The sequence below is a fragment of the Cibotium barometz genome, chromosome 45 (genome assembly GCF_041138505.1).
Source record: "Cibotium barometz isolate CiBa-2024 chromosome 45, ASM4113850v1, whole genome shotgun sequence".
In the NCBI taxonomy this organism is placed as follows: Eukaryota; Viridiplantae; Streptophyta; class Polypodiopsida; order Cyatheales; family Cibotiaceae; genus Cibotium; species Cibotium barometz.
Window position 1 is genome coordinate 10,198,475 of NC_141090.1, and position 6,840 is coordinate 10,205,314.

The following is a 6,840-nucleotide window of genomic DNA, read 5'->3' on the forward strand; positions in this document are numbered from 1 at the left end:
TAGTTTGAGGGAAGAAATGGACTAGCATTTCTTCCTTCAAATTTGGAAGGGCATGCTTACTAATTTTACATAAGCCTTTCTTTTGAAGGGTGATATTTTTTTGCCCTTATATCAAGGGTTAAAAGCCTTACCAAGGATTCTAGAGTCTTCACAACTCAAGTTTAATTGAATTTGGTAGAAAGGCTCGAGTATGATAGCAACAAAATGCAAGCAAAATACTCATAAGTGAATGTTCTGTAAGAAGTGCATGTGATTTCATAGATTGTCCTTTTGTTAACTTTTGTAACGTGTTTATCGGCATATTTATTTAAGAAGTGCATGTGATTTCATAGATTGTCCTTTTGTTAACTTTTGTAACGTGTTTATCGGCATATTTATTTAAGAAGTGAATGTGATTTTGATACATTTTGCAATAAGCATCACGTTTATTTTTTGATTTTTCAATTTTAGAGACTTACAATAAAAATCAAAATTTACTAATAGAATAGGCAAAGATGCTAGTACAAATTTGATGGAATATTTTTATTATTGGAAAGTATCTCCCTAGTCCCTATAATATGGGTCCCAAATGTTTTTTGGGGCATTAATTAATTACTTGATGGTTGAGGGCGGTGCTCAACCTTACCTTTCAAATGTTACAGAAAAAAATATTTGCCAAGGTTTCGATCACGATTAAAGGCTAGTTGCGTCTCGGATTGATGTGGGGAGAGAAGGTTTGCTGTTATTAGCATGGCAAGCAGGAGGATGGTAGGCTTTCAAATTTATGAAGACTTTTTATACATGGAGCTTGAGAATCCACCTCAATGAATGACATGTGATAAAGTCCGCATCTTCACACACCAAGTTGATGAAGTCCTATTGTTGCAACCTATCAATGGCAAGTTGCAGGGAGAGGATGGATGGGCACGTCGACCGGGGGGGAGAGAGAGCACGATGTCCTAGGGAAGAGGATGGGTAGTGCATAGAGTGATGGCTTTGTATGAGTGGAGGAGCAGAACCATGGGGAAGCTCTTGCTGCTGCTGCTGCTGCGTGTGTTTCTCGTATGTACGCTATTGCAGGTTGCTGCGGAGGACACCTTGGAGTTGAGCTCCTCTCTTACCCCATCGTCCCGGCCGTTAAATTCCTCCTCTTCAGCCTTCATGCTCTCTTTCCGCCCCAGCTCCAACTCCAACTCCACGAATCTCTTCTACCTGGCCATCTCTTTTGCCGTTTCCCCGGACGGCCACCCCGTGTGGGTGGCCAACCGCGAAAATGCACTAGTCTCCGCCTCGGCCAGCCTCACCCTCTCGGCCTCCGGCGATCTTCTCCTCTCCGACTCGTCCACTCTTGTTTGGTCGTCCCACACCTCCGGTCTCGGCGTCGTCCGCGCCCAGCTCTTGAACACCGGCAACCTCGTCCTCCTGAACATAAGCTCCGGCTATGTCTGGCAGAGCTTCCAGCATCCCACCGATAGCCTCCTCCCAAGCCAGAATTTCACTTCCAAAATGCAGCTGATTTCCGGAAAGCGCTCCGGCAACTTTTCCAGCGGAAGGTAGAGTATGATCTTCGACACCTCCGGAGTTCTTCAGCTTACCTACACCGAGTACATGGTCAACGTCCCCGATTTCCCAGAAGTTTACTGGTCCTGGGGGGCGCCGGTTCCAGGAACCCCAGCCCAATCCATCTTCTTCCAGTTCGATTCACTCGGAAACATCTATCTCTACAACTCCCCATCATCAATCAACTCAACATTCATTTCTAATGACCATGGCGCTAATTCGTCTGCACGCAGGCTCACCCTGGACGTGGACGGCAACCGCCGCATGTATAGCTGGGACCAAGCCTCTGCTCACTGGAATAGCGTCTGGCTTGCCTTTTCCAACGTTTGCTCCCGCGTCATGCAGCTATGTGGTAGCTACGGTGTATGCATCTATGAGCCGGAACCCACTTGCGTTTGCCCACCAGGCTTCTCAGCCATCGATTCCAAGGATCTGTCTGCTGGATGCCGTCCGAATAACCAGATCGTCAACTGCAGCAGTAGCATCAAGTATGTAGAGATGGAAGGCACGGATTTCCCATCCAATGATTTGGCTCATTTGCAAGGTTTGTCGGAGGAAGAATGCAAGCAGCAGTGCTTCGACCAGTGCTCTTGTCTGGCTGCTGTGTACAGGCAAATCGGAGACGGCAACTGCTGGCTGAAGAATCCAGTGCAAAATGGCAACAACCAAGCGTCGCAGCAACTCCGTGCCTTCCTGAAAATCCCTGATTCTGACCCCCCTGAACCCAGCACTATTGTGGACACTCCAACTAATTGGAGCTCCCATGAGTTCCTCTGGCAACCCCCAAGCTCAAAACAATCAAGCATTCCAGATCTCAACAATACTCCAGGCGTTAGCCGTGGCTCTAAAGATCAAGCGGTAGTCATAGCTTCAACCGTTGGGATTGCAGCAGTGGCCGGCTTTTGCTTTGTTGTTACTATTGCTGTATTGATTGGAAAGTCTAGAAGCTGGAAATTAAAGTACATGAAGCTTCAGAAAGAGCTAGAGGATGTGTCTGGATCTCCTCTACTGTTCTCATATCAGGAGCTCCAAGCTGCAACAGAAAATTTCAGCCACAAGCTAGGAGCAGGGGGCTTTGGGACAGTCTACAAAGGCCAGTTGCAGAATGACAAAGTGGTGGCAGTGAAGCAGTTGGAGGGCGTTTCACAGCATGAAGAAAAGCAGTTCAGGGCAGAGATCGCAACTATTGGCAGGATCCACCACATCAATTTGCTCCGCCTACTTGGTTTCTGTGCAGAGGGCAGCCACAGGTTGTTGGTGTATGAGTACATGGAGAACGGCTCTCTGGATCAAATACTTTTTGACGACAGTAATAATTCAGGCCAGATGATCAATCCATTGGATTGGGGCACAAGGTTCCAGATTTGCTTGGGTGTAGCAAGGGGCATAACCTACTTGCATGAGGAGTGCTTGGATTGCATTCTGCACTGCGACATCAAGCCACAGAACATACTGCTGGACAGGCACTACATGAGCGCTAAGGTGGCGGATTTTGGGCTGGCTTATCTGTTCCGTCGGGATCACACGGTGAAGACGAGCACTATCAGGGGCACTAGGGGTTACATGGCACCGGAATGGGTTTCCAATCTGCCCATCACTGCAAAAGCAGACGTCTACAGCTACGGGATGCTGATAATGGAGATTGTGAGCGGGAGGAGAAACTATCTGTACACCGAGTCGGCCATGATGGAGACCAACGAGAGATGGTGTTTTCCCATGTGGGCATATGGGAAGAAGGTGGAGGAGGTGGTGGATGCCAGAATGGAGGAAGTATCTGTGGACTGGAATCAGGCAGCTGTCGTACTGAAGGTGGCCTTCGCCTGCATCCAGGCAGACTTCCATGCTAGGCCGCCCATGGGAAAGGTGGTGCAAATGTTGGAAGGTATGCTGCCCATACCAGAGGTCCCACCTCCCTCCCCCTTCTCTGCCGAGCACCATCACCCCTGTGAGTGAGAATGAACCTTCGAAAAGAAATAAACGTATAAACGTTCATTTAACCGAAAAAAAACAACACATCTAATATACTAAGCGACACCCTAAGGGTAAGGGTAGCATCCTTGTAAAGAATAAATATGCCCTCTCGGAGCAAGTAATAACAAGTTTCAAGCTGTCTACCTGTGCACTCTGTCTCTCTGTCTTGATCAGCTGTCTTCCTCTGTACTCTGTCTCTATGATTAAGTGATTTAAGTTAATACAATTAGATAGGCTAATTTCTCACATGGTCTCACGATAGGGAACTAATTAGCCTAGGACTTCTTACATATTCTGAAAAGCCTACGGCTTTCTCTGATCCGGACAGCAGCAGTAGAGCGTAGATGTTGCCGTCTACTGGTGGACAAAATCAGCAATAACAAGCCCTAGAGAAAATCCACTCGGTCCTACCGGCGCGATTGGACAATATAACGGGCTCAATTACCTCGCGTGGAGAGTAAAGATGGAAATGTGTCCCAAGTGCTTAGATCTCAACACAAGCCCACATTGGCACGGCAAATACAGTAGCACACCAAGCTTGGATTCAGAACAATCTCTCGGCACTGACCGAGATTGTCCAAGTGCCGAGATCGTCCTAATGTTAGAAATAGTGAAGGGGCGGGGTTAGAGTGCAGCAACGGCTGCTGTATTCACAGAAACATAAAAGAACAAGAGAATAATGAAGATCAAGATAAGCAATGGCTGCTGTATTCACAGAAACATACAAGAACAGGATAATAATGAAGATCAAGATAGTATTAATGTTGTGAAGTACAAATTCTTATAAAGGGTAGAGAGTTTGCTACAAGTGCTTATCTTGTAATGGACAACTGTCCGGTGAATTCATGTATGTGCATGTGCTTGGTATGCATGAGTATGCATGTATGTCATATGTGCATGGTAGGTATAAACCACACCTTAACATTCCCCCTTTCTAAAACCGAGCAATGGGTTTGCAAGGGATTATGCAAAGATGGCAATGGGTGTCACTGGTGGTTGGTTGTTTTGCAGTTGCAAAAGGTGGTTGTACCAACATGAACAATAGAAATTGAGGTTATTGAAAAGCCAGAAGTAGGTTTCCCCCCTTCTTGGACTGAGAAGAGGGCTTTAGTAAAAATAGCGTGAACTGCATGATGTGAGCCTGCAAAAAGAGAGCCCACTCAGAGGTTTGTGTGACGAGGGTAGCAAGGGAAACCTCCTTTATTGAGTTCTTCAAGTTCTTTTGTCTTCTGCTTTAGTAATAGGGCATCTAGGATGTGGTCGTCCAGGGCTTAAATGGCTATAGAGATGTGGGCGGTTGCATGGCCTAGGGAAGCCCGAATCGAGGGCGAGTTTGTCTGATGGGCCTCTGCATATGTATGCTCTGTTGCATGCAGGGTGCAACTTTTGTAGCAGGTGTTGAGGATGCCTCTTGGAAGAGGCATGGACCACCAGGGTTGGTGGATGATGATGTAACAAGGAGAGTGCAAATGCATGCAGCTACTATGCTGGTGTTGGGATGCGCAAAACAGGGTCTGCCAGTTGGTGTTGTTGAGGGCAAGAGGGCAGAAAAAGGATTGATGAAGGAGGCCTGCAAAAGACCACAGTGTGGATAGGCACCTTCAGCAAACAGGGGTACAACAAAAATGCCGTTAGAGGGCTTGGCAAAGTTAGTTCTCTCTGGATGTTAGGAGCAACGCCATAATCGAAACTAGATAAAGGTCCCCCATCAGTACTAGATGCCGTTAATGCAGAGGGGAGGGAAGACCTCCCATGAACATCGAAGGGGGCAAGGGTGTGTTCTGTCGAATCAAGAAAAGGGGCTCCTCTGTGAGAGAATTCAAGTACAGAGAAAATGCCAGGAGGGCAAGTGCTGACAAGGCTATGGGAGTTAGTGTTGAGGAGAGAGGCTAGGTCAAGTGCTCACAAGGCCCCCCAACTCTCGAGGGCAATGCTTAAATTTGAAGCCCAAAATAGGCTTATGATACATTTTGGGCTTCAAATAATGCCCTTTATTTTGTCCAAGGTTGCGTGTGAAGTCTAATTAATATAAGGTTTTACTGGGTATAATTCTTATGGTGTTTGCAAGTGCACAAGCACAAGCATACGTATGCATAATTAGATTTAAACCTTACCAATTGTCATCCTCAAAAAGTGCTTGAAAGTTGCCCATTACCACTTACCTCTATTGTTTTCACCTTCAACCCTCCACTAAAGCCTTCACTATCCAACGCTATTGGTTCATTGCAATTCGCTAGTGGCCCCTTAGCTATAAAGCCTAGAGAGGATTCTAACCTTTACTCCACTTACGTTATGCCTCGTGTGAAGGTACTACATAGTAATATCAATAATAGGTCTAAAAACCTTAGGACCTCGTAAATGATTTAATTTAGTGTTTTACTTATAATACCTATAACAATAATATGAGCTTGTATTTTTTTGGCATGCCATGAGTATGTGAAACATATACGGTCTACTGTTTTACATTGGAGTACAAAATAATGCGCCAAAGCAATAATGTCGTGCTTGTGATAATAATGTGAGATACATTTATCTTCCCTCATTACCGACTATAAAGACAACAATAATTTGTGTCCATGGATGCCTTTTAATGTGCCATATGTGTTGTGACCTTAAAAAACAATAAGAGGGAGGCCGTATAAAAATGTCATGTAGGTTGTAGTGATAGTAACTCTATTGTGTCCAAAATCTATGCCACTAGCCTCAAACTCCTTACCTCTCTAGCTTGAAGCTCTCTCGCAAGCATCACTGGCAAATTGCCTACACACAAAGAAAGCCCTAATTAGAGAGAGAAAAACACACACTCACACACACATTGATAGAGGAACACACACACACATACACACACACGTGCAAGAGAAGGGCATGGCATACGTGTGAGAGAGAGGGAAGGGGAGAGAGAGAGAGAGGAGGATGACCGATACACACACACATACACTCTCTCTCACTATAAGAGAACGAGGCCATACAGGCACAAACACACACATACAACAAGAAGGATGACACATACACACACACACACATCTCTCTCTCTCACTATAAGAGAACGAGGCCCTACAGGTGCCATCGAAAAAAGGAAAATTGAGGGACCACCGAAACCACCGTTTTTTTTACGTAATTTTGGGGTCATTTTTGACGCAATTTTCGATGCCATTTTCGGCACCCCCGATTTCTTAATTTCAATTGCCCTATTTATGACATACATGCATATGGATGCATATGTCCTTTGCACTCTATCCAATTGCTACATAAGCATGTCATTCACGTGCATGTTAGATCTATAGCTTATAACTCAAAGGCAATTGATTTTCATGCAGACAGACAACTAGC

The 6,840-nt window shown here is 45.6% G+C and overlaps 1 pseudogene; it reads left to right on the forward strand.

The window, feature by feature from the left end:
* Positions 1-999: 999 nt before the first annotated feature.
* LOC147612411 (G-type lectin S-receptor-like serine/threonine-protein kinase At1g34300) lies at positions 1,000-5,403 on the forward strand (annotated as a pseudogene).
* The last annotated feature ends 1,437 nt before the right edge of the window (positions 5,404-6,840 follow it).